Genomic DNA, 11,357 nt, shown 5'->3' on the forward strand with positions numbered 1-11,357 from the left:
AACAAGGATTGGTTTCCAGAGGCATTTTAAGTCTCTGAGAGACAGAAATTGTGGCAAACAGAAATCCTCATGTGGAAAGGGAAAGTTAAATCTCAGTGAAGATCATAAGGATAACGTATCACAGGGTAAATCGGAATCCCTTGAAGGGAACAAGATCTGACGTTTTCATTGCAATAAAGTAGGCCAAATGAAATCACAGTGTTGTATTACTAGAGAAAGCACTGCAAAGCCAGATGAAGAGAAACATTATGCCTGGATGTTTTGCTGGCATGGTAACAAAACACAGTGGAAGCTAGAAAGCTGCATCAGAGAGCACAAGCCGATCCGAGGTTGATTAGGAGAGAGTGCTCGATCTGTTTTAAAATATACCTGCAAAATAAAGTTTGTTTACATTGGCCAGGAGTAGCAGGTAGTGAGGTAACAATATTTATGTACACAGCATCCTCTCAGTCTGTGATGCTGATGGCTGGGGAAATATTTATTCCTGAAGGACTATTCTCAGAAAAGGTACTGTGTATGGGAATTCATGGTGAGATGAAAAAATGCTTAATTATGTAAAGTGAGACTAGAGTGTGCAGAAAAGAGCAGAGGCATTGTGGTGTGAGTTCTGGACAAACTCCCATCTCCAGGAATACACTTTGTGCTTGCAAATTGTATAGCTCATTCACCAGTAAGCGTGCTGCATACTCCAGTTGAAAAGCCAGTGGAGATGCAAGTAAGTGAAGCAATGCAGGCCCTTTATCAAGGATTTTTCCCAGAATGTGTCTTAACGAGATCACAGGGTCAGGAGCTGAGGCAGGAGAAATAAAAAGGCACAAATGAGGATGCTGAAATATGATTACAAACTATTTTTGATTAGTTGAGTGGGACATAGCAGAGACAAATGTTAAAAATGCAAGTATCTTTATCTCTGCTATGCGACTGAGTTACAGCAGAAAGATGAAGAGTTAAAGCAGTTGGATCAGAAGACATGGAAGGAGAGTGAATGAATCCCTGTGTGATATTACTTCATAAATGATTTATTAATGAGGAAATGGAGACCTTCACATCTTCAAGCAGATTTGAAATGGACAGGAATTCTTTTTCCAGTAGTGAACGGAAAAGTGGTGCTCAGAGTGCCGCATCTGCTGCAAATTGGAGGGTATTTAGTCGTGAGGACAACACAGGCTAAAATGCAAAGACATTTTTACTGGCCTGGAATGCGCAAGTATGTAGTTGAATTTTGACAGATGTGTCATACATTTCAACTAATCGGAACAACCATGCGCAATAATAAAACCTGCACCTTTCACACCCATTCCAGCGTTCGAGGAATCTTTCTGAAGTGTCTTCATTCATTGTGTAGGTTCCCGACATCTAATAAAGATGGGAGCAAGCATTTATTTACATGAATGGATGTATTGACGAGATTTCCAGAGGCTGTTCAATTATGCAATATTGCACCGAAAAGAATTGTGGAAATATTACACTTTTTTTGTAACTAGATTAATCCGACCATCAGAGATTCAATTACATCAACGTTCAAGCTTCACATCCAAACTTTTCAAGGAGTATATGGATAGCTTGAGTCTAAAACAATTCATATCTACTGTGTACCATTCAGAATCACAGGGAACACTAGAAAGCTGACGACAAATATTAAACACTATGTTGATGTTTATGGTTAGGCGCAGCCAGATGATTTCCATAAGGGAGTTACATCTGTGCTGTTTGCGATCAGAGATGTACCAAACGATTCCAACAAATTAAGTCAATCTAAAACTAATTTTGGGCATTAAAATTGATTAAGGAGAAATTATTAAGTCAGATTTCAGAGACCACGCATTTGGCTGATGTTTCAAATTTTAGAGTTCGACGAAATAATGTTAGGCAGTTGGCAAGACAGCATTTAAAATTATCGCAGCATATGGTGAAGAAGGAAGTTATTGAGAAATCAAAAATTCACAATTTTGCAACGGGGAATAATGTATTGGTCAAACGTTCAGTAATAGTTGAACCTTTAAAGCAAGGTTTAGCAGACCTTATCAAATTGAGAGGAAATTGAGTGAGCTTATCTACTTGATAGGCACTCCAGGCATGAAAAAACTCAGAGTGTGTCATGTGAGTATGCTGCAATGGTAGTTTGGCAGAGAAATAACGCAAGAGGAGAATGTGTTATTGACGATAACACAATGGGAAGAACCAATGGCAGGGGATTCTGCATTGGTAGTTTCTTAATAAATTTGGACAATGCAACAGATGTCAACAATTGGTTTAACTATTCAGTTATCTTCCAGAAGAAAATCGAAATGACCTGAAAGAGTTAATATTCTTGCATGCGGAGATATGCTGAAATAAACTCTGAATTACTAATCAAAATACAGGAGATGCTGTTCTGACTTCGGAACATCCTTGTGGGCATAACCCTCTAAAGTTGGTAAATGTTCATAAGTAGATAGAAGACATGTTCGAGGATGGCATAATCGTTGTGAGTTTCAATGAATGAAGTTCACGAATCATCGTGGTGCCAAACCCAGATAAGACTCAATAGTTATGTGTGGACTACCACAAAGTCAATGTTGTTAGAAAGACTGATGCACATGCATATCTGTGGTTGGAGGACTGTTTGCAAAGATGGGAAGAGCAACTTACATTTCTAAGTCGGGCTTGCTCAAAGGTTTCTGGCAGTGAACTTTGTCAGAAAGATTAAAGGCAACTTCAGCTTTTGTAAAGACAACTGGACTTCGGCAGTTTAAAGTAATGCCATTTAAACGAAAAACACTTCTTCCACACTTCAGAAACTAATTAACAAGGTGATCGCCGGAATACCCAATTGCATGGAGTATATTGTGCGTGGTGACTTTTAGTCACTCATGGATTGAACATTTGAATCATTTATCGGACTTGTTTGATCGAATTCGGAAGTCAGACTGTGTGCTAAACCTAGCTGAAAGTGAATTTGCCAATGCCCAAGTCACCTTCCTGGACCATGTCATTGAACACGGACAGATAGCCTCAGGGGATGCGAAAACGAAAGTTACAGGGGACTATTTCACACCGTTGACGAAACGAGCAGTAATAAAGTTCCCCGGATTGAGTGGTTTTTTCAGAAAGTTTGTTCCGAATGTGTGCAGTTGGACTGCGCCACACAATGAACTTTTAAAACAAGCAAGAAGTTTCAGTGAACACACGACTTTCAGAACGTAATTAACAGCCTAAATACTGTGTTAATCATTGCCAAAGTATCAGCTATATCAAATTTCACGAAGACTTTCAATGTGCCCATCGATGCCAGTGATGTGCGTGTCTCTCTTCTTCTGCCTCTCTAATTTCGACTAGGAAACGTCCGTTTCAATTTTACTCTGTGTTTATGGCGTTTAATTTTTGGGGCTGTTGAGTGCTTTTGAAAAAACATAATTATGTCGAGTTTAGAAAGCTGCATTCTGTGTGTATTTTATATTTTGGTCTTTGTTTAGAATTCCGTAATTACGTGAATAATTTTTTGTCTGTTTGAAAACCTGGAAGTCAACCTCGCTAACTTATTCCGAATAAATTTCACTGTACATTTACCGAAACAAATAGCGAAGTTATGCTCTGGACTGTCTACCTCAGAATGATTTGAGTGGTCTGGTCTCGCCAAAACAGGAATTGTTTATCTCAGAGCAAAGTTGTTTGTGAGGAGACATAGAGTCATAGATATGATTCAGGTGTACAAATTAACGAGGACCATGGAATTACAGATTGAAGAAAACTTTTCCTCCAGATCGATCATCAGTCAGCGAGTGGGAGACTCTGCAACTCACTCTCTGTAAGAAACACAGAGGGTGAAACCCAAATAACATTCAGTAGTATTTCAGTGTGAATTTGTGACGCTGAAACATGCAAGACCAAGTGATGGAAAATGGGGTGAAGTTCGTCGTGTGGTTGTTTGTGACAAGAGCAAGTATAGGGATAATGGGAAGTGTCACCTCACCCGTGCACTCGTCTCCGGTCATCATCTCTGGTTACAGTGGTTAGGGTTCAGCTGTGTTTTTTTCTGCCGTGATCTGGGATTGGTACCAACAGAGAAATAGGGATTTTCTTTATCTTTACGTTCCTGTCAGCGACAACAGCTGTGCAACTGCGAAGCATCTGTGACGGGAGTACTGCAAGGTATGTTGAAGGTTTGTAGCTCAGGTTTAGGTTTCGGGTGTATGTTTGCTCGCTGAGCAGTAGGTTTGACATCCAGAAAGCAGGAGACAGCAGCTTCACTTTTCTTGGAGGTCGACTCTGATGTTGTTACCGAGCCAGGTAATGAAACGTCTGGATATCAAACCTACAGCTCAGCGAGCAAATATACACACTGAACGGGAGTACTTTCAATGCCTCGGATCACTTAATGTCTCCCACAATATTTGACTCAATATGCCTGCCTCTGAAAGAAGGAGAATGTTCATTGACTGTCCCTGCTCAGTTGGACAGTTAATCCTTCATTCTCCTCTAATTTCACTGTCCCAAGCGTTTCCAATGATTATCAAAGCTTGGAATGGGCGATAGAGATTATTTTCTTACCATTCCCGCGAGCCACTGTTATTGGATAAGTGGGTTTGTGAAATGGAAAGGTGCCCATGAACAACGTATGCGAATATTTCAGCTTCCTCTCCTGTGCTAACAGTAGAACAGTGACTCTTATGTTCTCAGAGATATTTCATGAAGCCATACTCGTTCCTTCAGAGAAGGATCTCAAACATTATTTCAACTTCAGAACAACAAGAAAGTTTGTATGTGTAAAAGAACCTCGAACCAGGTATGAGCCTACAATCTCCTAACCTGCCGTCAGGCACAGTACCCAACACGCTACTGGCCCTCTAGCCGATTTCAATTTCCAGAGCTGTGCTGTTAAAACGGACATGAGTGATAGCAGTCATGTTCCCACTTTGAAAATGCAAGAAAGATTATCTTTGTCACTGCTTCGGTTCAATGCTCATCACCTTGCGAAGCAGCGATTTTCCCAAAGGAATCACATATGCCCTCATGTATCTTCCATTCACCCTATGCTCCTCAGCCATTGAATGGGATCAATGCTGATCTGATGAATTTTGAATCCACTTTCTTGCTTCTCAACCATAACTGAGGTGCAATTGAGCCTGATAACTACATTGCATGTACTAGATTTTTGTCGGAAATCTCGATTACTTTAATGACATGTGTGAGTATGCAAGAAATTGAAAAATGTGAACAGAACAAAAAAAGAATCCTTCATGCGAATTAATCCAGTGCAGAGTCAGCCATATCAGGCGGTAAGATAACTGAAACATTTCCTCTGCTTCGCTGTGCACTGATGCTCCTCCATGAGTGGAAAATTTGCAGAATACTTCTTTTTATTTGAGATATTCTCTCCATGCTCAAAAATGTGCCCTGCTGAAATCTACTTAACTTAAGATTAAAACAGCTGACTATCCTTTCCCCCAGCCGATGTCCCGCCTCCATTCCAATCGATGCTCTTCCAGGTGAAGACAGAGCTCACAGCTAGATTCCCCAAAGTTCCCTAATATATGTTAAGTAAACTGATCCAGGTGAGGTTGGAGCTCCAAGCCTGATGTCCCACTGCTTCTTCATGCACAGCAAGAGAATCTGGTCTAGACTAGGCTTGAGCTTTTAGCCTCGATATGTCACACGCCTCTGCACCATCAGAGGACGACACACTGTTCAACAATTGCGTTACTGCAGCCATATCCACGCACTCATCCCCATCTTCATTTCCACTCGGTTTTGGAGGCTGTGCGATTCAATTTATCTGACTCCACTCCTGGGAATTGGAATTATATGATATTCCACAGCAATGATTACGTGAATGAGTGAGGAAATTGATGAAGTGTTTGATGTTAAATAAAACTATCTTTTTTATTACATAGCAATACCCTTCGTGGTGATCAATTTACTCCTTCAAACACCTGCTCTCTGACATTTTTGTGTTTCAAATATCATAACCATCCGTTATCGCAGATTTATCTCCTTCCCACAAGCACGAACTCTCCTATGCGTCCATCCTCCCATTTCACTGACGAATTGCACAATATAACACTCCATTGACACTGTTCAGTCTGTGCTGCAGTGGTCACTGTTTTGGTTGAAAGTGGCCCAATCCCACGGTCGGTACCTTCAAGCAAGTCAATCCCATTTAGATGCAGTGGTTCTGAGATTAATATTCATGTAGCAGCTTTTACTGACACGGACAAGAGATAATTGGAGCATGGGATGAGAAAAAATTCAGACCATAGTATTGAGCAAAATATGCTTTATTGGAAAAGGCAAGTTTCTGTGCCTTTCTCTGGTCATTTTTCTCATTTGTTCATTCAGCTCCCCCGAGAATATTGCATGCTTTTCTTCAATTCATATTATTCCAAGCATGAGACGGCACTGGAACAAAGTTCATCAGGCAGCGGGTGGTTGCATCGAGAGTTCACTGTCCGCAAGGGTTCACAGAATTGTACCCACATAACCTTAAGAAGTACTCGGATGTGATTTTGAGATGCTAATGCATACAACGCCAAGTGATGGAAAAAGAACAAAGATCATCAAGCGAATTCTTTTGACAAGAACACGTACAACGAGATTGAGGGCTGCAACTCCACGCATGAGTGTGATCGTGCAGTTGTTTCTGGTGGGCGAGCGGTTCTTTTTTTTTCGCTGTGACCTAGTTTTACTTCTCATTCCGGGACTTGGGGTTTGTTCTGATCCTGAGAGCGACATCAGAAAAAGCAGAGCACCTGCAATGGGAGTGCTTTTCATACCTCAGATCAATTAATGACCTCAAGACATGAGAGTCAATGTCACGGACTTTTAACGAAGGGGATGGTGACTCAGCAATCTCTGCTTAGTCAGAGATTTCACACTCCATCCTTCTCTGATTCCGCTTCCCAAACAGTTTCTCAAGATTGTCAGAGCTGACACTTGGTTCTCTATCCTTGCCTTGCTTGGCCCAGTTGCCACAGTGAACCGGAGGTGGGATTGGAAAATTGAATGGTGCGAAAAGCAGCGTGTGCGACTACTTCAGCTTCCCATTTAATGAAAAAGACCCTATTCCTGCAGTTCAGGATTTGAAACCGCAGTTCAGCCTTTGAACGACAGAAGAGCGGGGCAAACTCAGCACTGCCCTCGAGCCAGGTAAGATTCGAACATATAATCTCTGTGGTCAGGTGCGTTGTCTATTGTGCCACTGACTGCAGGCAGGCGCTTGCCCTTCAGAGTTGTGATGTTATCACTGACAGCAACAATAGATGGCATGATCACAAGATGAAAAATCAATAAAAGATAATCACTTTTACTGCTTCAGTCCACTGTTCCACAATTTATGATGTGGCGAGTTTTCCAAAGAAAGTACATTTGGCCTCATGAAGCTTCCACTCATACTCTGTGTGCTCAGCCATGTTGACTGTTGGTCTGATGAATTTCGAATCCACTTTCATGGTTTTCTTCCAAACCTGAAGTGAACACGAGCCCAATCACCACATCGAATATAACAGTCATTTTTCGGAGGTTTCGATTACTTTAACGACCTGTGTGACTATGCATGAAACTGAACACTATGAATTGACATAAAAATGCCGTTATCCAATGTCACCCAGTGTGGAGTCTGCCAGAGAGGAATGGTCAGATAAGGCAAACATTACTTCTGCTTCTTTCTGCACAGTTGCTCCTCCAAGAGTTGAATTTTTGCAGAGGTTTTCTTTGTGATTGAGACTGTTCCCTCTGACAGATACTCCCTCAATCTGCAAACATGTGTCTTGCCACAAAACTACTTCATTTCAGATTTTCATAGCTGAGTACCCTTTCCCCTCGTCTAATGTCCCAATGTTCACTGTTCCATGTCAATAGAAGCTGCTCCAGGTGAATATGGAGCTCGCATTTCATGCACATCTCTATCATCAGAGAAGGACATTGCACTCACAGATTTCATCACTGCGGCCACATCTTCGCGCTCATTGTTATCCTCCATTCCAATGCGTCACTCTATTTCTCTGACTCTAACCCTTTGGATTATGTGATATTCCTCAGCCGTGATTGAGTTAGGAAATTGGTGAAGTAACCGATGTTATCCTGCATTGTTATTGAAAAACTCATTTCAACAATACCCTGCAACATCCCATGACCCTTTGAAGTTTTGTCAAAGAAAATCAATCTTAGTCTTCTACAAATTCAGTGCTGTAATCTCCACAGTCTTAAGGGACATTGAAGTCAAAACTTCAACTGGATCTGAGTTCCCACATCTCAGTCACTGTTTTACAAGTACTCCTATCATGGATATGGTTCTGTGGTGGGTTTGGAATATTGAAAGGTACCCTTGAGCAGCGGTGCTTTCAGCTTCCTCTCTTGTGATGAAACTGGGACATTGACTCTAATGTTCTTGGGGACATTTCCTGAATGACTTTCGCTCCTGCAGGTTAAGAATTCAAACCTCAGTTCGGCTTTGGAAGATTAGCTTGCATGGGGATTTGAAGCCTGTCAGCGTTGCTCTTGAAACAAGTCGAAAACTGAACAACAATCTCTGGATCGGAATCAAGCGTATTATCCATTGTGACACTGTGTTCGCGTGTGCTTGACATTTGCATGCTGCAGACGTGAGCAATCGTACTCAAGTTCACAAGTTGAACAACCAGGAAAGATAATCATTGTTACTGCTTCATTCCAATGATCCACTCTTTGTGCAGCGGCAAGTTTTGTAACGAAACACAGTCATCCTCAAGAAGCTTCCATTCACCCTGTGTCTAGTTAGCCATTCAATGGGATCTCCGCTCATCTGATGACGTTCAAATTCACTTGACGGCTTTTGCTCCATCACCCGTGGTAATCTAGTGCCGAATCATATCATCGTATTCCCGCTCATTTTCTAAGGTCGAGAATACTGAGTGACCAATGCGAGGTTGCAAGAAATTGAACAATATGTATTGTGCAAAAAAATCTCTTCCTGCACTTTCACCCAGAGCAGAGTTAGGCATATGAGAAAAGTCAGAGGGCAAAAACATGACCTCCGTTTCTTTCTGTGCAGACGTCAATAGAAGCTGCTCCTGGTGAGGTTGGATCTACCAGCTTGATGTCCCAATGATCCCTGATTCCTGTCAATGGAAGTTGCAGCAGGTGCAGTTGGAGCTCCCAGCCACAGCATTTCATTTGACTTTTCACTTTCAGAGAAATACTTTGCAATCACTAATTTCATCAGTGAAGCCACATCCGCTGGCTCATCCTTATCCACATTTCCTGTTTGTTCTTCGCTGCTGTACCACCAGTTTCTCTGATTCCAGGCCTGGGAAATGGGACTATATGATATTCCACAGCAGTGGTCACTTCCTTGTCTGAGGAAATTGGTGAACTAACCGATGGTAAAATGCAATCTTTTGTGGAAATACATTCCACCAATACCCTGCACTATCCCTTGACGCTCTCACCTTCTGGAGAAGTCCATGAATCTTAGCCTTCATCAAACTCAGTGATGAAATCTCCACTGACTCTGGAGATACCGAAGATAAAGTTTCAATTCACCCTGAGTTCGCCTGCCTCAGTCACTGGCTGTCAAGTATTCCATTTGTTCATGTGGTTCTGTTGCTAAGATATCCTCTCGCACTATCTTTATAGCTTTTCGCATCATGCCATTCCATGCGGTGCCGATATCATGCAGTGGTTAGCGCTCTGCATTTCGGCAGCAGAACGATCAGCTCGAATTTGACATAAAGATTGTCATTTTCTGCCGCTATCTGCAAAGTAATACATGCTTCACCAACGCTGGAGGGAATCAAACTTTTTGATGTTACTATGGACATGAAAAGTAGCAATCATGTTCAAAACTGTAACAAGCAGAAAAGAAAATCATCTTCACTGCTCCGGTTCGACGGTCCTCACTTTGTGAATCAGCGACTTTCACAAAGAAAACATATTTGTCCTCATGAAGCTTCCATTCATCCTCTGTCTGTTCAGCCATTGAATGGGATAACCGCTGAGTTTGTACATTTCAACATCAGTTTCCTGCTTTTCCTCCATAAATCAAGATAAACTCGAGCATATCACAACATCAAACATTAATGTTTGGACGGTTAGATTGCTTTAATGACTTGGGTGGGCTTTCAGGAAATGTAATCACATGACACGAGCTGAAAATCGCTTGCTGCAATTGAACCGAATTGCAGTCAGTCATATGATAAAAGTCAGAAAGAGAAAATATTAACTCAGTTTCTCTCTGCATAGATTCTCCTCTCCGACCTAAACCTTTGCAGCATTTACCCTAATATTGAGAGATTTCCCTGGGGTAGATACTGACTCAAACTACAAAACTGGGTCCTGCTAAAAACAACTTTAATTCAGAATAAAATAACAAAATAACTTTTCCTCAGCTTGATGTCTCATTGCCTCCTGCTCGTTATCAATAAAAGGTAGTCCAGGAGAGTTTGGACCTTCCAGCCTGATCCCGCAATGCACAAAGCTTCATGCCAAGAGAATTTGTTCCATGTGAATTGCAGCACCCAGTCTGCTGTCCCAGTGTCCCTCCTCCGTGTCAGTAGTAGGTACTCCAGGTGAGATTGGACCTCCTAGTCCCAGAATTTCATGCACCTTTATACCACCACAGCAGGCTCATCCCCATCCTCATTTCCAGTTCGATCTTCGCTGCTGCGCCATTCAGTTTCTCTGATGCTGGGCCTGTTCACTGGGACTATATGGTATTCCGCAGAATTGGTTACTTCTGCGGAATATCACACTTATGCATTCGACATCTCGGAATTCAAACTCACCCATTTTCGGAGAATTATCTCCCTCCCACGGTCAATAACCCTCCTTTACGTCGCTCCTCCTATTTTACTGAGGCATTCCATAATCTAACTCTAATATTGACACTGCTGTCACTGTGCTGATACTGTCAGTGTTTCTGGGAAAACGTGTCCCCTCCCCCCATCGGGACCTTAAAACTCGTCGATACATTGCAATCGCGTGTTCATGAAATCGATCCTCATGTCAAAGCCTTGACTCACATGGACAGAGATTACCTGTCACCAATTCGTCTTTATTTCCTGCCACTAAGCTAGTATGTTACCTCATTTGTCACGCTTCCATTCATGCCACAAACTTCTATCTGTTAAACAGTTTGCCATGTGGGACATCCTCAAAAGCATTGGTAAAATCGACATACACCGTGGGTTGTTTTCAGTCTGATGGTAAAGCTGACTGGGTTATGACCTCTGCCACAGCGATGCGATCCCACTGCCATTCCTGCTACTGTCCAGCTTAATTTCTTAAATCTAGCTCCACAAGTGTGCCCCCCTTGTTGGTCTTGCCATGCCTGACCATAACAGTGCTCTTGAAATCAATTGAAAACTCATCTTGCATTACACTGACGCATTAAATTGGAGTTT

The sequence above is a fragment of the Chiloscyllium punctatum genome, unplaced genomic scaffold (genome assembly GCF_047496795.1).
Source record: "Chiloscyllium punctatum isolate Juve2018m unplaced genomic scaffold, sChiPun1.3 scaffold_158, whole genome shotgun sequence".
Lineage (NCBI taxonomy): Eukaryota > Metazoa > Chordata > Chondrichthyes > Orectolobiformes > Hemiscylliidae > Chiloscyllium > Chiloscyllium punctatum.